Source organism: Rhinolophus ferrumequinum, chromosome X, assembly GCF_004115265.2.
Source record: "Rhinolophus ferrumequinum isolate MPI-CBG mRhiFer1 chromosome X, mRhiFer1_v1.p, whole genome shotgun sequence".
In the NCBI taxonomy this organism is placed as follows: Eukaryota; Metazoa; Chordata; class Mammalia; order Chiroptera; family Rhinolophidae; genus Rhinolophus; species Rhinolophus ferrumequinum.
This window is the reverse complement of record NC_046284.1, coordinates 39158901-39182844: the sequence shown is the minus strand read 5'-3', so window position 1 is coordinate 39182844 and position 23944 is coordinate 39158901.

Below are 23944 nucleotides of genomic sequence, written 5' to 3'. Positions count from 1 at the left end.
AATCAAAAGACATAGAATGGCTGAATGGATAAAACGGAAGACACACCTACATGCTGCCTACAAGAGACTCACTTCAGATATAAGGACACACACAGACTGAAAGTGAGGGGATGGAAAAAGATATTCCATGTAAATGGAAAACAAAAGTAAGCTAGGGTAGTTATACTTACATTAGACAAAGCAGACTTTAAAATAAAGTCTGCAATTAGAGACAAGTATTAGTTGCTAAAGCAGGAAATGAAAGCAATTATTATGAAAAATGTTTGTATTCTTTTTGCACAGTGACATGGGAAACTCTCAAAGAAGGTGAGAATTGCAAGATGAAAGGTAGTACTAGAAAATGTGGATTAGGATCAATATAGTTGAATTTCAGAGAATTGATTATTAAAGTTTTGAAAAAATCACTCACTCAGCAAAGACATTGGAAATGGGAAAGATGAACATTTTCATATATTAATTGTATTACTTTGAGTAAGTCGTTTTCCCTGTCTGAACTTCAGCTTCCTCATTTAATAAATTAAGTGGCTAGACTAGATTATCTTTTCTTAAAAAAAATAAACTATTTATTTTGTAATAATTTTAGATTTATCAATAAGTTGCAGAGATAATATAGAGCATTCCCATATATTCCTCATACAGTTCCCTTAATTGTTAACATTTCACATCAGTATGGTAGATTTGTCAAAACTAAGAGACCAACATTGGTAGATTACTATAAACTCCAGGCTTTATTCAAATTCTACCAGTTTACCACTATTATCCTTTTTTAGTTCCAGGATCCAGTCCACAGTGGTTTTAATCATCATGTGTTCTCCGATCTGTGAGAGTTTCTCAGTCTTCCTTTGCTTTTCATGACCTTGATAGCTTTGAGAAGCAATGGTCAGATGTTTTCAATAATGTCCCTCATTTGGAGTTCATCTAATATTTTTCTTATTATTAGACTGAGGTTATGGGATTTTGGGTAAGGACAGCACAGAGGTGAAGTTCCCATTTCACCACATCATAGCTGGGAGTACATTATATCCACATGATTGATCGATCATTTGTGATATTAATCGTAATTACTTAATTAAAATAGATCTCTAGTAGTTTTCTATGACAGACATAACAGATTGTCAAAACTCAGTGGCTTATAACAAAACAAATGTATTACCTTACAGTTCTGGAGTTCACAAGTCTGACATAGATCTGACTGAGCTAAAAACAAGGTGTTGACATGGCTGCATTCCTTTGTAGAGTCTAGAGGAAAATCCATTTCCTTGACTTTTCTAACTTCAAGGGGCCACTTGCATTCCTTGGCCCACTGCCTTCTTCTATCTTCAGCCAGCCACTGGGGGCTGAGTGCTTCTCACATTGCATTATACTGACATTACTTCCATAGTTACATCTGCCTCTGACTGCCTCTTTTGCTTTCCTCTTCCCTATTTAAGGACTCTTGTGATTATATTGGACCCAGCCAGTTAATCCAAAATAATATTACTATATTAAAGTCACCTGATTATCAACTTTAAGTCCATCTACAGTCTTCATTCTCCTTGCAATGTATAATAATATATTCCAGATTCCTGAGATTGGGACATGGACATCTCTGGAGGTGGAGGGCATTGTTCTGCTACCACAGGTAGTAGTAGTTGCCAAATGTCTGCACTGTAAATGTATTGTTTTTACTTTTCCATACTCTTTTCTTTGGAACTGAATCATTAAGTCCACACTCACAGGGGAAGGGAGATGAAGCTCTACATACTAGAGGGGGATTATCAAGCACACATGCACATATGCATGCACACACATGCGTACAATTTGGAATTCTTCTATAAGGAAGATTTGTCTTTTCTCTGTTTGTTTATTAAAACCTTTGTGTCTGTCAGTATTGGCTGAGAGAGATTTGTTTTATTCCTGGGTTATGATCCAAAACTGTGTTTGTTTGTTTATTTGTTTTAATTTTGTTGCTTAACTGATCATTTCTTTAATTTTGTTGTTCAAATTACAAAAAATCATGCACAATTCTTAGTTTCAAAAATGATCAACATAGATGTGGACAGTAAAAGTCTCTTGATACTTTCTCAATCTTAATCCATGGAGATAACCATTATTATATACATCTTTTAGGCTTTTTAAATAAAAGTTATGTAATTATTTGGCTTTAATGTATGCAGATGCTTTTTTATCACTTTATGTAAGGTTGTAATTCACATAATGGTATACAACTTTCTTTTCTCATAAAACAAAATATCGTAGTATATTTACACATAGGAGTATGCCCACTTTATTAATTTAAATGGCTATACAGTATGCCCCTAGTATGTACGTATCTTATGTACATAGTTGGCTCTTGATGTACCCATGGGTTATTTCCAGTTTTTCAGTATTGCAAGCAATACTTCAATGAACGTTCTTACATATTTTGTATAGTGTGCTAGCATTTCTATGTAATTAAAAGCTTTCAGATCCTTTCTAGCTCTGATTCTTTTCTTCAACATGTATTTTTAGAAAGATACAAGCAGAAATGGCATTAAAATATAATTTTCAAAGAGTTAAATCATGACGTTCATGTAAGTAAAAAATGAAAATGTGTCTAAGTTTTTACTCACATAATTAATTAATTATTAAACGAAGCAGTGTCATTTTAAGATTAGTTCAAGAAAGAAGTTGGAAGATAAATAATCAGGAATGCTTAAATGAATTTACTTGTAATTGCAACACTTTTTAATATAAAATGTAGTGTTTGAGATTTTCTTTTCTACAGGACAGAATCTCTATCATACAAAATATATTTGCATACCTATGGTCAGGAATAATTTTCATTGCTATGAGTTTTCTACAACTAACAGTTACCCCCACGACATTGTAAAATAGCAAGTTAATTGAAAGTGGCTACAAGTATGGAATCAGATAAACCCTAGAAAATCCACTACGTAATGTAACTCCTAGCATTCCTCTGAAATGATTCTCTAACCTATTTTTTGCTTATTTCAAGTTTCGGACAGTTATTTCTAACACTGGAATTGGATTATTAAACCACAGAGATTGGATAATCATGCCTGCAAGCATGAACTATTGTTCAATCACTCTTACAAGAAGAGAAATTGTGCTCCGAACTCAGCTAGTGGCAGCTGAGTGTTGAAACTCGGCCCCATCTCAGCCTTGAGGTTCGCCTTAATACCCACCAGGTGTCACAACACTCCGCATATGGGAAGTTGCGCATTTTCCCTTTCCAACTTCAGCATTCCTTCCCTGCAGGATGGAGTTGCCGGCTTTCTTCTGTAGATCATTGGCTCAGAGAGGCCATGATCCTGATGCTAGCTTCGCGGGTGCTAGTGGTCAAGCACCCGGATATCCTGCTGGCACAGAATCAAATGGCGAATAGTGAATGAAGGCGAAGTAACCACCATGCACCAGGAATCGTTAGACTCAAGTAATCACAAAAATGATTGGAAATACAGGTGTATACCCAACATAGAGGTTTTTTGTTTGTTTGTTTTTTTGTTTTTTTTAAGTTCAGGACTTGAAATCTCCAATCACATCTGCTCATTCATCATTCCAGACATTTTGACTTTCTCCAAATGGTGGGAGAGATGGCTGTCTGCAGCTCTAGGCATAGATTTTCTCGAAGCTGGCAATCCCAGCAACAGAAGAGTGCCTTTCCTTCAACATTGTTGGCATATGTCCCAAAGAGGACTATATTACCCATGCTTCGTCCCTCCTCATGGCCCATCCCTGCTGCCACAGGTTTGGATGTTTCTTATGTCAGTATTTACTTGATATAGTCGGCAGGATTCTGAAGAGGCCCAACCAGGACCAACTTTCGGACATGAACCTGGTGCCAGGTATAAGCAAGGACCCATTGATCCCCACCGGCTCCCCACTAAACATTGGGTGAACTTGGAAAAGTCTGTCATGGTATCAATGATCTACTCCAAACTGAATAGGTTTGCCCTTGTGCCTGGTAACAGCTGTCATCCTGGAATCTCCCTTCATCATTATCCTGGAAAAGGTAGAAAATGAAGGTGTATCAGAGCAAGTTTGCTATATTTTACCAGACTTGGTCAGCACCTGATTGTGATAAATTAAAGATGCATACCATAATTATTCCACAGAGCAATCAGTAAGAAAACAACTCAAAAGATAGCTTTGAAATGAACAAAGGAATAAAATGGTACACTGAGGAATATTTAATGCAAAAGAAGGTAGTAAAATTGGAACAGAGAATCAGAAAGGACATGAGACATAAAGAAAACAAGTAGAAAACTTAAAGGCGTAAATCTAACCATACAAGTAATGACATCAAATGTAAATGGATTAAGTACTCAAACTAAAAGGCAGAGATGTAAAATAAAAAAGATCCAACTAGATTCTGTCTATAAGAGACACACTTTGGATTTATAAATACAAATAAGTTAAAAGTTAAACGATGCAAAAAGTAACCATAAGAAAGCTGGAGTGGCTATAATATCTGACACAGTAGACTTTAAGATAAAAAAAAAATTGTTACTACAGGGAAAATGGACATTTTATAATGATAAAATGATCAGTCCATCAGGAAGATAAATAATTATAAACGTATATGCATTTGACAGTGGAGCTCCATATATATGAAGCAAAAACAGAGAATGGAAGAGAAAAAATACAATTCAATAATAATAACTGGAGACTTTGATATCCTACTATCAAAAACTAAAATAATAACTAGACAGAAAATCAGCAAGGTTATAGATGTTGTGAACACTATCAACCAATTTGACCTAAGTGAAATCTATAGATTTCCACCAAACTAAAGTAGAATATACATTTTTTTCAAGCACATGTAGAGCATTCTTTAGGACAGACCATATCCTAGATAATAAAATAAGTCTCAATACATTTATAAGAATTGAAATTACACAAAATATGTTCTCTGAGCACAACAAAATTAAATTAGAAATCAATAATGGAAGGAAATTTGGAAAATCCACAATAGTTGAAAACTAAACAAACATTTCTAAATAATCCATAGGTCAAAGAAAAAATCACTAGGGAAATTAGAATGTATTTTGAGCTGAATTAAAATGCAAACAACACATCACAATTATGGAATGCAGCTAAAGCAGAGGAAAGTTTATACACTTACATAGCTATAATAGAAATGAAGAGTAATCTCAAAATGAAAAACCTAAGTTTCCTCCTTAAAAATTTAGAGTAAATCAAACTGAAAGCAAGCAGAAGGAAGGAAATAATAATGATTATAGAACAAATAAATGAGATAGAAAACAGCAACAACAACAAAAAAAAAACAGAGAAAGTAAATAAAACTAAAATTTGGTTAAGAAAATCAACAAAATTGACAAACAATGAGCTAGATAGACTAAGATACAAAAGAGAGATGATAGATTACCAAATCCAGTAAAGAAAGATGGAACATAACCACTGACACTATAGAAATAAAAAGATCATACAGAAGTATGATGAAAAGCTTCATGTCAACAGATTAGATAACCTAAATGAAATGGCCAAATTCCTAGAAAGACACAAGCTAACAAAACTGACTCAAGAAGAAACAGAAAATCTGAATAGATCTGTAACAAGTAAAGAGATTGGCTTAGTAATCAAAAAAATTTCCACAGATAAATGCCCAGGTCCATTTACTGATGAATTCTATCAAACCATTTAAGAAGAATTAATACAAAGCCTTCACAAACTCTTCCAAAAATAGAAGAGGAGAAAACTTACCAACTCATTCTGAGACCACTGTTACCTTGATACCAACATGAGACAAAGATATCCAAGTGCAGACCAATATCCCTCATGAACACAAAAATTTACAGCCAAATATTAGCAAACCAAATCTAGCCATATATAAAAAAGATTATGCACCATTGCCAAATAAAGTTTATCCCAGGAATGTAAAGTTGGTTTAACATCCATAAGTCAACTAAAGTAATACATTAATAGAATAAAAGGACAAATTGTGATCATCTCAATAAACACAATAAAAGCATTTGGCAGAATCTTGAATCCATTCTGAATTAAAACAAATTTTCAACTAACTAGAAAGAAGCAAACTTTGTCAATCTGATAACAAACCTCTACAAAAAAACCTACATATAACATTATATTTAATGGTGAAAGGCTAAATATGTTTCCCCTAACATAGAAAATAAGACAAAGACATCTGCTCTTATCACTTCTATTCAAGATTTAACTGGAGAGTCCAGCCAGTGCAATCAGGCAACAAAAAGAAATAAATGTCAGCCATACTGGAAATGAAGAAGCATGAAAAAAAAAATGAAGAAGGAAAACTGTCTTTATTTGCAAGTGACATAACCTTGTGTATAGAAAACCTTAACAAACATACAAAACTAAACTATTGGAACTAATAATGAATCTATCGAGGTAATAGGATACAAGATCAGTATACTAAAATCAATTGTATTTCTGCACACTAACAATGACTATCTAAAGTGAATGATGTCATTTATGACTTCAAAATGAATAAAATACTTAGGAAAAATTACAAAAGAAGTACAAACCTCATACCCTGAAAATTACAAAACATTGCAGAGGGAAATTAAAAAAGATCAAAACAAATGGAATGGCATTACATGTTGACTCTTGCAATTCATTAAAAAGAGACCAAACAACTCAATTAAAAAATAAGTAGAAAAAAATGAGTAGAAGAACAGATATTCACTAAAGGAGCTATATACATGGCTAATAAGCTCATGAAAATGTACTAAACATCATGAATCGTTAGGGAAAAGCAAATTAAAACCACTGTGAGATACTACTACACACTCATTAGAATGGCTATAATAAAAAAGACAGCCCATTCCAAGTGTTAGTGAGGACGTGGGCAAAGGGGAACTCATACATTGCTGGTGGAATATAAAATGGTACAGCCACTTTGGAAAACAATTTGGCAGTTACTTAAAAAAATTAAATGAATTTACCGTATCATCCAATAATTCCTCTCCTAGATATTACCCAAGGGGATTGAAAGCATCTGTCTACACAAAAACTAGCATGTGAATGTTCATAGCTGCATTATTCAGAATAGCCAAAAGGTGGAAACCATCCAAAGTCCATTAGCCAGTAAATGGGTAAATACAATGTGTATATCCACACGACAGAATATTATTCAGCAAGTAAAAGGGACAAACTACTAATACATGCTACAGCATGCATGAACCTCAAAAAACATCACGGTGTGTGAAAGAAACCAAACACCAAGACTACATATTGTAGGATTCCATTTACATGAATGTTTAGAAAAGGCAAATTTGTAGAGACAGAAAGCAGATCCATGGTTGTTCAGAGCTGAGGATCGGAGCAGAGACTAACTGTAAATAGCACAAGGGAACTTTTCAGGGTGATGGAAATGTTCTAAAACTGAATTTTGGTGATTGTTGCACAATTCAGTGCATTTACTAAAAACTGTTAAAATGGGTGGAGTTTATGTTGTGTAAATTATGCCTCAATAAAGTTGTTTAAAAATTTTTTTTTTAATTAAAAAAGAAGAGAAATTTCCCCCTAATTAGCCTCTATAAAATTAGTAATAACTTCTTTGGTCTGTATCGTTATATATTTAAGTTCACTTTATATATTTAAGTCGTCACTTTATATATTTAAGTTCAGGTATAGGGCAGCAATAGTCTTTTCTTAAGAAGTTTGCTTGCAATTAAGGCATGGTATCACTAGGCATTGAATGGTATATTGATTAGAGCCTGCCATAATGTGGTTAACAGAGAGAGAAGTTAGATGTTGGTTTTCTTCTGTCTTAACCATGGCTCCTTGTCCTTTGATACTAGTTTTAACAGAATATCAGTATGAACTATATGATGTATACCAAATGAGATATAAACTTGCTTACAGTATTCCACCAAATTAGCAAATAACCTTTGCTATAACACACAGAACATTTTAAAATAGCAAGACTTTAAAACAGATATAAAGTATAAAACATCTATGATGACTCCAAAAACAGAAAAAATATTGAAACTGCATTATTTGATTTAATTCCCCCAATAACCCAATGAAGTAAAACAAGTACATGTTTACAGATGAGAATGTGTAGGAGTTGCAAAGTTATGTTACTTTTCCGTGGTCACACAATGAGTCAGTTTTGAAATTGTGATTTTCGAAGCTCAATTTCTTGACTACTAATTGACTCGATGCCTTTTCTATTGTATATCAGTTGGAAGTTATTCTTCAAAAAATATATACCTTATAGAAAAATCTTTCAATGCTTTTCATGTAAAATCAGATGACTATTTAAGCACCTTTTTTTTTTTACTATATCTAATCTATCAAAAATATTCATCAAGTACTTAATAAGAGAACACTCTATTAATGCTGAGGGTGATGTGTAGAGATACAGAAAATGGTTTTTCATTCAAAGAACTTGAAAATCTAGGTATGCACATAATAATCATTAACTTAACAAATGCTTATTGAGCACCAACAATATGTTGGGCATTGTTCTAGGCAGTGGAAGTATATTAAAGATCTTGTCACAAGGTATGAAAGTCCAGATCACAAATTTGCATGTCTATAGGTGCTAACAGGTAAGATACAGAAGTGAAAGTGTCAAAGACAATGGCAATAAAAGAATGCATATGGGACAGAAGCTGCTCAGTTCTAGCCACACGTGGGAAGGAAGACAGAATTGCCAGTTCTTCAGATTTTTTAGAAAAGAAGGAAATCTGGATTTTTACGTGAAACATTGGAAACTAAGTTCATTATTTATAAAATGTTGAGTGGCCCAAACAAAACACATCTGTATGCCAAATCTGGCTCATTTGCTGACAACTTGTGACCATTGCATTAAAGGATCATAGCCCAATGAAGAACACAGACAATCAGCACTAATGGAGTACCAAGGAAAAGACAGTAACTTGAGCCTGGGTTAGCCAGGGTAGATTACATAAAAGAGGGGGGTATTGAGCAGGAAACTGAGCACAGAATGAGGGAGTCCTGGCTTCAAAACACTTCACTTACCTCGGTCCTTTTTTGTTAATTGAAATTGCCATGAATCAATGGCATCCTGTAGCTACAATGAGAGTAGTATATTATCAGAACACAAGGACTGATGATACCACCTCCTCTGCCAGGGACACAGGCCAAATCTGTGGGGTCAGGTTACACCTGGAGTCCTCCTAGAAGAGAAATATTGAAAAAATGGAACATACCCAGATTCAGGTAACCAGACTAGCAAAAGAATTGGAAATGATGAGGGACAAATACGTACAGTCAGAATGAGCCCTTAAATATTTGGCTCATGTATATGGTTCATACCACCCTCTTACTTAAAATCTTTCCAGGGGGTTTTCAGGGCAGTATACTTAACAATAAAATTCAAATTTCTTATTATGACTGACAAGGCCCTAAAACTCTGTCTCCCATCTACCTCTTTACACTCATATTACACCATACTGGCCATCACTCACTATACTCCACCTAAAATGGCTTTCTTTCCATTCTTTGTAATTTGCAAACATTTATATATGCTGTTCCTTCTGCCTGGGACAACTATTAACCATGTGTGGTTGGATTTTTTCTTTTAATAACTTATTTGCTTTCATGGTTCAAGTCTTAGCATAAATGTTGCTTTTTCAGAGATCTTACCTGATGACTGTATCTCATGCAGCTTTCTCCCCCTATTCTCTGACAAAACACCATCTTATTTTCTTTCTTAGTTCCAGGAGGGAAAGTACTTTGTCTACTTGTTGCCTGTAAAATTCCAAGCACATATTACAATGACTGGCACTAAAATAGTTGTTGAATGAAGAAATGACTATGAATAAATGAAGTAGGAGTACTTCTTCAAATGTTTGAGAAGTTATTACAAGGAAGATGGAATGCCTCATGATTATGGCTCCCTTCACAGTACATGTAGGGTGCTGCCCTAGAAGACATATATATGTAGAAAGCAAGTACAACAAGCAAAATAGTGGGTGGAGAAATGGCTGAAAATATTGCTGGGCTCTGGACCCTGTTAACCATACATTCATGCAATAAACTGTCTCTCATAAAGGGGAAGAGATTTCTTTTCAAACGTAGATATAAGAAGGAGAGAGTTTGATCATCTCTTTTTGTCCCTGTGAAAATAATATTTAATTACACTAGCAGAGTAGGTATTTTTACCAAAAGCATTTTTATTAGTTATCATAATTAGGTTCAGTTCTGTCCGGCAAACACTTTCCCAATCCCCATCCTCAAGGAAATGCAATGACAGCCTCCTACCTGCAATCCCCATCAAAATCCCAATGGCATTTTTTAAAGAAATATAACAAAAAATTATCAGATTTGTATGGAACCACAAAAGACCCTGAATAACCAAAGCAATATTAAGAAAAGAAGAAGAATGCTGGAGATATCATATTCCCTGACTTTAGTTTGTACTACAAGACAACAATAATCAAAACAGCATGGTATTGGCAGAAAAACAGACATATAGACCAATGGAATAGAATTGAGAACCCAGAAATAAAACCACATAAATATGGACAGATAATTTTTGACAAAGCAGCCAAAAACATACAATGGAGAAAAGACAGGCTCTTCAATAAATGGTGCTGGCAGAACTGAAAGCCACGTGCAAAAGAATGAAACTGGACTGCTATCTGTCACCATGTACCAAAATTAATTCAAAATGGATCAAATGTTTAAGCATAAGACCTGAAACAATAAACTGCATAGAAGAAAACATAGGTACTAAACTTATGGACCTTGGGTTCAAAGAGCATTTTATGAATTTGACTCCAAAGGCAAGGGAAGTAAAAGCTAAAATAAATGAGTGGGACTATAACAAACTTAAAAGCTTCTGCACAGCAAAAGAAACCATCGACAAAATAAAGAGGCAACCAACTAAATGGGAGAAGATTTTTGCAAACAGTGCCTCTGATAAGGGGCTAATATCCAAAATACACAAGGAACTCATGCAACTCAACAACAGAAAAACAAACAACCCAATTGAAAAATGGGCAGAGGACCTGAAGACACATTTCTCCAAAGATGACATACAAATGGCAAATAGACATATGAAAAAATGCTCAACATCACTAATCATCAGAGAAATGCAAAGAAAAACCATAGTGAGATATCACCTCACTTCAGTCAGAATGGCTATCATCAACAAGTCAAATAGTAACAAGTGTTGGAGAGGCTGTGGAGAAAAAGGAACCCTCATACACTATTGTTGGGAATGCATACTGGTGCAGCCATTATGAAAGGCAGTGTGGAGGTTCCTCAAAAAATTACGAATAGAATTACCATATGACCCAGCAATCCCTCTCCTGAGTATCTACCCAAAAAATCTGAAAACATTTATCCATAAAGACATGTGTGCTCCAATGTTCATTGCAGTTTTATTTGTTGTGGCCAAGATATGGAAACAACCAAAATGTCCTTCGATAGATGAATGGATAAAGAAGTTGTGGTATATATACAAAATGGAATACTATTCGGCTATAAGGAAAGACAAAATAGGACCATTTGTGACAACATGGATGGATCTTGAGAGTATAATGCTAAGCAAAATAAGTCAAACAGAAAAAAGCAGAGAACCGTATGATTTCATTGATATGTAGTACATAAACGAAAAACAACAAAAGAACAACATAATCAAATGAGAAACAAAAACTCATAGACACAGACAATAGTTTAGTGGTTACCAGAGGGTAACGGGGCGAAGGGGGTGGTAGATGAGGGTAAAGGAGATCAAATATATGATGATGGAAGGAGAACTGTCTCTGGGTGGTGAACACACAATCGGATTTATAGACGATGTAATACAGAATTGTTCACCTGAAATCTATGTAATTTTACTAACAATTGTCACCCCAATAAACTTTAATTAAAAAGAAAATAAATGACTAAGCGATTGGAAATTGGTGCATCCTCTATGGAAAATGGTATAGAGATTCCTCAAAAAAATAAAAATAGAACTATCATATGACCCAGTAATTCCACTTCTGGGTATTTATCCAAAGAAATTGAAACACCAATTCAAAAAGATATATGTATCTCTATGTTCACTGCAGCACTATTTACAATAGCCAAGAAATGGAAGCAAACTAAGTGCCCATCAATAGATGACTGGATAAAGAAGAGGTGGTACATAAATATAATGGAGTATTCCTTGGTTATAAAAAAGAATGAAATCTTACCACTTGCAACAACATGGATGGATCTTGAAGGTATTTTGCTGAGTGAAATTAGTCAGACAGTGAAAGAAAAATACCATATGATTTTACTTATATGTGGAATCTAAAGAACAGAATAAATTAAAAAACAAAACAGAAACACACCCATAGAAACAGAGAACAAATTGATGGTTACTCGATTGGAGGAGGATTGGGGGCAGGGTGAAAAAGGTGAAGGGATTAAGAAGTACAAATTGGTAGTTACAAAGTAGTCATGGGGATGTGAAGTAAAGCATAGGAAATATATTCAATAATATGGTAATGACTATGTATAGTGCCAGATGAGTACTAGACTAGTCAGGGGGATCACTTTGTATTATATATTTATCTAACCACTATGCTGTACACCTAAAATTAATATAAAACAATATTGAATGTCAACTGTAACTGAAAATTTTAAAAAATAAGGGGAAAGGTGAAGGGGGATAAGAGGTTCAAATTTCCAGTTATAAATCAGGTAAGTCATGGGATGTAATATACAGTATGAGGAATATACTCAATGATATTGTAATTGTGTGGTACAGAGTCAGATGGCTGCTGAATTTATGGTGATCACTTGTTAGGTATAGAAATGTTGAATAACTATGGTGTACACCTGAAACTAATATAATATTGCATGTTAGAAATATTTTAATAAAAATCTTTGATAAAAGAATAAATGACTGATAAAAAGTTTGTTTCCATATACAAAGTACACAAAGAAAGCCAGGAATGAAATGGAGCTTTGTTTCCCATTTCATAGAAAATATGCTGGGTTCATTTATTTATGATTACTCACTGCTGACTTAGCAGATGAGATTAGCTGGCTATAGACTTCCACTCAAAAGGTTGACATCATGGGTTTGAATGCTTATTTACCCCCACAACCCATGCATTCATATACAAAACTATGAATGAGGATCTGAATATAGTGAAAAGTGTATAGGACCTAGAATTAGAAGACGTGGCTTCCAGTTGAAGCTCTAACACTTACTCATTTTAAGTGGCTTGACACTGGACAAGCAACTTAAAATTTCTGAGCCTCATAAAACAGGTATGGCCACAGCTTTTCTGCCTGGCTTACAAAACTGTTGAGATAATAGATATGAAAAAGTTTTGTAAACTGTCAAATGACACTCAAGTTCTACCAGTACACATCAAATACTTCATAAAGAAGTCAAGTCAATTGTGGTCCATTTTCACATGGTCTATCATGCTGGACATTAGGCAAGGGTATAATATGAAGATTGGGCTGGAAGAGCTAAGATAAAGGCAGTAAACAAAGGAGAAGGAGGAAAGTGTGTCTTGTGTCCATGGAGTACATAAAAGCAGGATTTTTATAGAAGCACAAAATCCAGAAGATTCAGTATTTCCTGCAAAGACAAGCCTTCCATTGCGATCTTGATTCCCATGCTTTTCCATCTTCCTCACCACACTCTATTATTCTCTCCTTTCTCCCATATCTTCAAATCAATCTCTGCTAGATATTTTTCCTCAGCCTTATAAACATGTTTCAGTACTTCCCACCATCCTAAGAACAAAGCTCACATTTTAATGACACAAACAAGCCTTCCGTGACCTGGATTCTGTCTTTCTGTTTGGTGTTTCATTCTTTGCCACTACCTGAACCTCTGAATTGCTTGTAGTTTTCATTGCACGTGATGTTTTCTCAGTCTTGTTGCCTCATACTACTGTGTTTCCCCGAAAATAAGACCTAGCCAGACTATCAGCTCTAATGAGTTTTTTTGGAGCAAAAATTAATATAAGACCCAGTCTTAATATATTATTAATATATTAAATATAATATATCATATTATATAAGAATCGGTCTTATTTTAAAATAAGTCTTATATTAAAATATATAATATAATATAATAATATAGTATAATATAATATAATATAATATAATATAATATAAAATACCAGGTATTATATAATATACTATAAGACCGGGTCTTATATTAATTTTTGTTTCAAAAGACGCTTTAGAGCTGATGGTCTGCCTAGGTCTTATTTTTGGGGAAACACGTTATATCCATTCTGCTTAATCTGACCTTTACCTTCACTTCACTTGGCTAAATCCTACTTCTCAGATGTAGTTCATATCTTTTCTTTTAAGTCAGCTTCCATGGCACCTCAAGATTTAGTTAGGGCCACTTCCTCTATAACCTATTGTGTCTATTATTGCAAATATATTGTATTATACTAATGATTTTTTTAAAATTAAACTTTATTGGGGTGACAACTGTCAGTAAAGTTACATAGATTTCAGGTGTACAATTCTGTAATACATCATCAATATACCACATGGTATGTTCAGCACCCAGAGTCAGTTCTCTTTCCTTGCCATATATTTGATCCCCTTTACCGTCATCTACCACCCCTTTTCCCCCTTACTCACTGGTAACCAGTAAACTATTGTCTGTGTCTATGAGTTTTTGTTTCTTCATGTATTTGTCTTGTTCTTCTGTTGTTTTCAGTTTCATATCCCATGTATCAGTTAAATCATAGGATTCTTGACTTCTCCTGTCTGACTTATTTTGCTTAGCATTATAGTCTCAAGATCCATTCATGTTGTTGCAAATGGTACTATTTCATCTATTCTTATGGCAGAATAGTAGTCCATTGTGTATATATACCACAACTTGTTTAACCATTCACCTATCGAAGGACACTTTGGTTGTTTCCGTAAACCACCGTAAATAAAGCTGGCCGTCTTGGCCACTGTAAATAAAGCTGCAATGAACATAAGAGTACATATGTCTCTATGGATAAATGTTTTAGGTTTTTTGAGTAGATAACCTGGAGAGGGATTGCTAGGTCATACGCTAATTTTACTCTTAATTTTTAAAGGGACATCCACACTGCCTTCCATAGTGTCTGGACCAATCTGCATTCCCACCAACAGTGTATGAGTGTTCCTTTTTCTCCACAGCCTCTCCAACACTTGTTACTCTTTGTCTTATTGATGATAACCATTCTAACTTGTGTGAGGTGATACCTCAGTGCAGTTTGTATTTGCATTTCTCTGATGATTAATGATGTTGAGCATTTTATCTTATATCCATTGGCCATTTGTATGTCCTCTTTGGAGAAATGTCTCTTCAGGTCCTTGGTCCATTTTTTTTAATTGGATCGTTTGTGTTTTTGTTGCTGTTGAGTTGTATAAGTTCCTTATACATTTTGGATAATAGCCCCTTATCGGAGGTGTTATTTGCAAAAATCTTCTCTCATTCAGTTTGTTGCCTCTTTATTTTATTGAGGTCTCTTTTGCTGTGCAGAAGCTTTTTAGTTTGATTTGTCCCATTCTTTTATTTTAGCTACTACTTCCCTTGCCTTTGGAGTCAAATTCATAAAATGCTGTTTGAACCCAAAGTCCATATTTAGTACCTATGTTTTCTTCTATTCAGTTTATTGTTTCAGGTCTTATGTATAAGTCTTTGATCCATTTTGAGTTAATTTTGGTACATGGTGACAGACAGCAGTCCAGTTTCATTCTTTTGCATGTGGCTTTCCAATTCTTCCAGCACCATTTATTGAAGACGCTGTCTTTTCTCCATTGTATGTTCTTGGTTTCTTTTTCAAAAATTATCTCTCCATGTTTATGTGGGCTTATTTCTGGATTCTCAATTCTATTCCTTTGGTCTGTGTGTCTGTTTTCCTGCCAACACCAAACTATTTTGATTATTGTTGCTCTGTAGTATAAGCTAAAGTCAGGGAGTGTGATACCTCCACCATTGTTCTTTTTTCTTAGGATTGCTTTGGCTATTTGGAGTCTCTTATGTTCCCATACAAATCTGATGATTTCTTCTTCTATTTCTTTAAAAAATGCCATTGGGATTTTGATGGGGATTGCATTAAATCTGTACACTGCTTTGGGTAATATGGCCATTTTAACTATGTTGATTCTTCCAATCCATGAGCACGGAATGTCTTTCCATTTCTTTGTGTCTCCTTCAATGTTTTTTTTTTTTTTTTTTTTTTTTTTTTTTTTTTTTTTTTTTTTTTTTTAATCTCTTGTAGCTTTGAGTATACAGGCCTTTCACATACTTCGTTGAATTGATTCCTAGGTATTTTATTATTTTTGTTGCAATTGCAAAAGGAATTTTTTTTTATTTCTTTTTCTGAGGTTTCATTATTAGTACATAGTAATATAATGGACTTTTGTATGTTGATTTTGTAGCCAGTGACTTTACTGTGTTCGTTGATTGTTTCTAATGGTTTTTTGGTGGAGTCTTTAGGGTTTTCTATATAAACATCATGTCATCTGCAAAAAGTGATAATTTAATTTCTTCATTTCCAATTTGGATGCTTTTTATTTCTTTCTATTTCCTGATTGCTCTGGCTAGGACTTCCAACACTATGTTGAAAAGCAGAGATGATAGGGCACAACCCTGTCATCTTCCTGAACCTATGAGCAAGGAGCTTCAGTTTTTCATCACCACTTTTGATATTGGCTGAGGCTTTGTCATATATGGTCTTTATTATGTTAAGGTATTTTCCTTCTATACCCATTTTGTTAAGTGTTTTAATCATAAATGAATATTGTATCTTGTGAAGTGCTTTTTCTGTATCTATTAATACAATCATGATTTTTGTCCTTTTTTTTTTGCTTACGTGGTATAATACATTGATTGATTTGCGTGTGTTGAACCATCCTTGTGCCCCGTGGTCGAACCCTAATTTGTTGTGATGGATAATCTTTTTAATGCATTGTTGCATTCGATTTGCTAGAATTTTGTATAGGATTTTTGCATCTGAATTCGTCAAAGGTATTAGTCTGTGCTTTTCTTTTTTTGTGTTATCCTTACCAGGTTTTGGTATCGAGGTAATGTAGGCCTCATAAAATGAGTTAGGAGTATTGTCTCTTCTTCAATTTTTTGGAAGAGTTTGAGTAGGATAGGTTTTAGATCCCCTTTGAATGTTTGGTAGAATTCACTAGTGAAGCCATCTGGTCCCACACTTTTGCTTTTGGGAAGGTTTCAGATGACTGATTCAGTTTCCTTACTGGTTATCGGTCTAGTTAGATTTACCTTCATGATTCAGCCTAAGAAGGCTACATGATTTGAAAAACTTGTCCGTTTCTTCTGGGTTATTGAATTTGGTGGCGTGTAGTCTTTCATAGTATTCTTGGATGATCCTTTGTATTTCTGTGACATCCGTGATAACTTCCCCTATTTCACTTCTGATTTTGTTTATTTGTGTCTTTTCTCTTTTTATCTTAGTGAGGCTAGCCAACGGTTTGTCAATTTTATTAATCTTTTCAAAGAACCAGCTCTTTGTCACATTAATTTTTTTCTATTGTCTTTTTGTTTTATATTTCATTTAGTTCTGCTGTGAGTTTTATTATTTCCTCCCTTCTGCTGACTTTGGTTTTTTTCTGTTGTTGTTGTTCTTTTTCTAGTTATTTATGGTGTAACGTGAGGTTATTTATCTGAGATTTTTCTTCTTTCTTGAGAGAGGACTGTAATGCTATAAATTTCCCTCTTATAATTGCTTTTGCTGAATCCCAAAAATTTGGTAGTATGTATTTTCATTCTCATTTGTTTCTATGTATCTTTTGATCTCTCCTCTCATCTATTCTTTGATCCAGTTGTTCTTTATAAGTATATTGTTTGATCTCCACATATATGTGGTTTATCCTGCTTTCTTTCTGCAATTGATATCCAATTTCAAAGCCTTGTGATCAGAGATTATGCTTGGTATGGTTTCAATCTTCTTAAATTTGCTGAGGCTAGTTTCATGTCCCAATATATGGTCTATCCTTGAGAATGTTCCATGTACACTAGAAAAGAATGTATAGTCTGATGTCTTAGGGTGAAGTGCTCTATAAATATCAATCATGTCCATTTCATCTAATGTGTCATTTAGGGCTGATATTTGTTCATTTATTTTCTGTTTGGATGATCTATCCATAGATGTCAATGATGTATTCAGGTCCCCTACTATAATTGTATTTCAGTAAATTTCCCTCTTTAGTTTGATTAGTTTTTGGTGTATTTTGGTGCTTCCCGATCGAAAGCATAAATATTTATGCCTACTATGTCTTCTTGTTTTATAGTCCCCTTTATCATCATTAAATGTACATCTCTGTCTCTTGTTACCTTTTTTATCCTGAAGTCTTTTTCATCTGACATCAGTCTAGCTACATCTGCTTTTGTCTGGATTCCATTTGCTTAGAGTGTCAATTTCTAGCCTTTCACTTTGAGTCTATATTTGTCCTTGTATCTGAGATATGTCTCTTAGAGGCAGCATATGGATGGGTTAAGTTTTGTGTTTTTTTTTTTTTTTTTTTTTTATCCAATCGCTTCTCTGTGCTTTTTTATTGGTGAGTACAGTCCATTTACATTTAAGGTGATTATTGATATATGAGTCTTTCCTATCATCCTATCTTTGGTTTTCTGTTAGGATTGTGTCTGCATTGTTTCTTTGCCTTTTTGTTGCTGTCTGTTATTTCAGTGTGGTGGTATTCTATGCTTTTCACCTCTGTTTCTTCTTTTGTTATGTGTTTCAGTTCTGGATTTCTTTTTTGAGTGGATACCATTAAGTTTTTGTAAAAGAATGTTTCATACCTAGAGTGTTCAATTTTCTTCAGCATGCTTAAGTTCTCTATTCCCCTGTGTTGGTTCAGACTTTTAGTCTCTCCCTTTTTATGTTTCTGTTGTTACAAATTATCCCTATTTATGCTGGTCAAATAGCCTCCTTCAGTATTTCTTGTAGTATAGGTTGTGTGTTAGAAAATTCCCTCAGCTTCTGTATGTCTGTAAATGTCATTATTTGTCCTTCATATATAAAGGATATCTTGGCTGGATATATTATTCTTGACTAATAATTTCTCTCTTTCAATAGTTTGAATATTTGAGTCCACTCCCTCATGGCTTGTAGAATTTCCGTTGAAAAAGTTGATGATAATCTAATGGGTTTTCCTTTGTAGGTTACCATCTTCTTTTCCCTGACTGCCTTGAGGATTCTTTCTTTGTCGTTAATTTTTGACAGCTTCAATACAACGTGACTTGGAGAAGGCCTGTTGGGATTGAGGTAATTAGTTGTTCTATTTGCTTCTTGTAGTCAAGGATCCAATTCCTTCCATAAGCTTGGGAAGTTCTTATTGACTACTTGTTTGAATGTACTCTCTGTTCCCTTCTCCTTTTCTTCTCTGGCTGGTATGCCCCTCTTTCCAATGGAGTCCGAATGTTTTTGTAGATTTCTTTCATTCCTTTTAACTCTCAAGTCTCCCTTTTCTTCCATCTGTGTCATTTCCAGATTTCTATCTTCGATGTCACTGATTCTTTCTTCCTTCTGGTCAACTCTACTACCTAAGCTGGATATTTAATTGTTCATTTCTTTAATTGAGTTCTTAATCTCTAGAAATTCTATTTGGTTCTTTTTTAAAATTTCAATCTCTTTGGTAAAGTGTTCATGTTGTTCTGTGATTGTGTTTCTGAGTTTATTAAACTGCCTGTCTGTGTTTTCTTGCATCTCGTTGAGTTTTTCCAGAACTGCCATCTTGAAATCTCTGTTATTGTAGTCACATATTTTCCATGTCTTTAGGTTAATTTTTTGGAGACTTTTCACTATTTTTTCTGAGATACCTTGTTACCTTCCTTATTCATGGCAATTAGTGAATTACTGTTTCTCTTCCTACGCATCTATAGGAGTGGGTTCTGCAACAGGTTGATAGGAAGAAGTCTTTCTTTTGATTTCTAGTAGGTGTTAATAGAATGCTTTATTTTCTTTCCAACTGCAGCCTTTAATTCTTCCTCACGCTGTAGTATTATATTTTCTATGCACTGTCTGGCTTCTCACACAATGGGGGGATTCCCTGGAAGGTGGGCTTCTGCTCTGTGAGCAGGTTGCCTGGGTCTCAGGTCTCTGCCTCCATTGGGGGATGTGGAAAGCTTTTGAAGTTCTGAAGCTCTTCCTGTACCAGATTCATGGCCTATGTGATTCTGTGGCTCTGTTTACCCCTACAGGGATTTGCCCAGATAGGTGGGGGTGGGGGCAGAGTGGATTGTGAGAGATGGCTATGAGCAATTGCAGAGTCCAACAGCACTGCCTGTCCTGCACTGAGGGTTTCTTCCCCTTTGCCAGAACTAGTTGGGCTGCGAGTCCATGGCTGAAGTCCGCAATTCTTAGAACTGCAAATCTTCTGTTCTTTTGATCTGACACTGCTACCGTTCTGCTAGGGCTAGTAGGGTTGGGGTGGGGCGAGCTTTGGGAGTGTAGGCGGTGTCAGCTAGGCTTTGTGCCTAAGTCTTCCATCCTCTGGTTGGCAGTGAGGTCTTAAACTTCCATTTTCACTCTTCTTCCCTCAGTCTTTGCTCAGAGGTCTCTGCTGGGAGTATTGGATTTAGCTATGTTATATGCTAATCCCTCAGGTGGGATTGTGGGCCATAAGGGGAGCGCTAGCAGTCCACATTGTTCCCTCTCCCTTGGCCACGGTAGCTCTGGAATGCAAGGAGCTCAAAGCTCTGAGCTCTGGTCTGTTCCTGTGGCCGCATGGCCCATATCTCCTCATTTCCTGCTTCCCTCCTCCCCCGCTCACCCAATTTGCCAACCTTTAGATGATTTCTGTTATGTGTCTCTTAGTCTTGCCTGTCTGCCGCACAGGGAGTCTGTTGTGGAATTATAATTGTTCAATTTGTTGTAAATTTCAAGGGAGATTTCAAGAGGCTCACCTCATACCCCCATATCTATGAGGTCAACTAATGATATCTTTTTTTGTTGTTTGTTTCTGTTTTTGTTTTTCTTCCTCCTCCTTCTTCTTTTTTTTTTTATTTGTTAATTTCAGGTGCACAAGACAAAGTAATACTTAGATGTTTATCATTTATATCCCTCATACTGTGTGAAGCCCCCTCCCCCCATCCACTATCCCTCTGACATCATTACATTTCCACTGTCTCTATTCCTAATGTTGTACTCCGCTTCTTGTAAGTATATACATACACGAGTCCATCGGATACCCTACAAAATCTTTACAACATTATTCATTACGTTCCCCAAATTAATTTTCAAAACCACGTGGCCATTTTGTGGTTACCGACTGTTTTCTAATCCCCTCAAATTCCCCCTTATCCCACCCCCCGCCCATCTAGCAACCCTCAGTTTTTCCTCTATGTCTCCAATACTGTTTCTGATTAGTTCATTCACTTATTCTTTTCTTTAGATTCCACATATAAGTGAGATCATATGGTATTTGTCTTTCTCTGTCTGACTTATTTCACAACACAATGTTCTCTAGGTCCATCCATGTTGTTGCAAATGGTAAGATTTCTTTCTTCTTTATGGCTGCATAATACTCCATTGTATAAATGTACCACAGTTTCTTAATCCAGTCATCTACCAATGAACATTTCGGTTGTTTCCATGTCTTGACTATTGTGTATAGTGATGCAATAAACATAGGAGTGCATAAAGATTTTTGAATTGGAGTTTTGGATTTCTCTAGATAGATACCTAGGAGTGGAATTGCTGGATCATAAGGTAGTTCCATTTTCAGATTTTTGAGATACCTCCATACTGTTTTCCATAGTGGTTGCACCAATCTGCAATCCCACCAACAGGGTACAAGCATTCCTTTTTCTCCACAACTGCGCCAGCACTTGTTTGTTTATTTATTGATGATAGCCATTTTGATTGGGGTTAGATAGTATCTCATTGTGGTTTTTATTGGCATTTCTCTGATGGTTAGTGAGGTTGAGCATTTCTTCATATGTCTGTTTGCCATCTATATGTCCTTTTTAGAAAAATGTCTCTTCATGTCCTCTGCCCATATTTTTAATTGGGTTGTTTGTTGTTTTGGAGTTCAGTTGAGTGAGTTTTTTTTATAAATTTGTGATATGAATCCCTTATCACATATATCATTGGCAAATATCTTTTCCCATTCAGTAGGATCCTTTTTTGTTTTATTCATGGTTTCCTTTGCTGTGAAAAAACTTTTTAGTTTGATGTAATTGTGGCGGGCCAGCCGCCACAAATCGAACAGTACCTGAATGGGGGAGTGGGAATGAAAAAAGACACTCACACAAAATGATGATGCGGCCGGTCTTCAGTGATCCTGAAGCGCGGAGTTTACTTTCCTTTACCAATTTATACCACCTGTGTACGTGCAGCTTAACAATCACGAGTGTGCATTACCTCACTGAAAGTAAAATTTTCAACTTTTACATATAAACTACAGACTCACTGAAACTTCCCAAAGTCATTATCTCAATGATAAAGCCCACCAATTACCCTGATAATCATCAGTCCTCTGTGTCTGGGAACCGGCCACTCCCACCTCATTCCTCAGCAGCTTGTAAGCACCCTCCAGGTGTAGGCAGAGACAATGTCTTAAGAGCTAAAACAAGTTAACCATAAACTGAGCCAGTCTGCAAGGCTTCAGAATAACAAGAAATTATGGCTCCCCACATGTAATCCCACATGTTTATTTTTTCTCTTACTTCCCTCGCTCGTGGGGAAATATCAGTAAAAATCTTACTCCAGGTAATGTCTATGAAGTTTCTTCCTATATTTTCTTCTAGGAATTTTATGGTTTCAGATCTTACATTTAAGTCTTTAAGCCATTTTGAATTTATTTTTGTATATGGTGTAAGGAGGTGGTCCAGCTTCATTTTTTTGCATGTGTATGTCCAGGTTTCCCAGCACCATTTATTGAATAGACTGTCTTTACCCCACCGTATATTCTTGCTTCCATTGTCGTAGATTAAATGGCCATATATACATGGATTTATTTCTGGACTCTCTATTCTGTTCCAATGATATCTTATTATATGTCTTTCTCATCATCAAAACCATAGGCTCCTCAAGAATTGGAACTTACAGGTCCATAATAAAAGGTGTCGTGCATGTATAGCAAATACTTTACTAGTTAGATGAGGTTACCTCTTGCCAAGAAAGCTGTCTGAGAGGATAAGGAACTCTCAGTCAACCACTAACATATCAGAGTAAATGAATTCAAAACTATGCCTTTCACCAAGAGTCAGTTCTCCAATGTAATATATAGATGATGTATTATAGAATTGTACACCTGAAACCTATGTGACTTGACTAACACTTGTCACCCCAATAAACTTTATTAAGAAAAAAATAACTATACCTTTCTCTCAATTCACAACTAAAATAAGTTGTGATTTGCCACAGAAATGACAATTTTGATTGGGACAGGGATTCATAAGTAGGTAATTTGTGACCATGGTACATTTAGGGATCTTAGTGAAAGCCTAGGCAAAGTGCCACAATGGAAGGCACTCACCAGATCTAGGGGAGACAATCAAGGGCTGGTAACTCAGGATAAGATCATACCCAAGAACAAATTTAGTCCCAGGGAGCACACAGATTCAAGGTATAGCCTTGTAAGAAGTCTGTGGAAGCAAAGCAGACATAGTACCCCATATTATGGGTTGATGAAAACACTCCCATTTCTTTTGCTACAGAATGGCTACCTTAGGTCTGGAAGTGTCAATGTTGGTGTGGGTATCCAAAAAAAAAAAAGCAGAAAGGGGCACATTGATTGATTGCGAGTAACCTAATCCTCCAATAAGAACTTGCCTCCTGCTACCATTTTACTCCAAGGAGATAGTGTTGTATGACTCATAACAGGCCATTAGTACCTTTGGGAAGCTCCCAGGTCCTTAAAGATGGTCAGTGATATAATTTTTGTATGTTAAGGATGTTTTCTTTAATTTTAGTATGACAAGAATCAAAAAACAAATATATTTGTCCATTAGGAAGCTAGATATTCAATTCATCTGACTGACAACTCAGTCAGCTGCTATAAGAGCCAA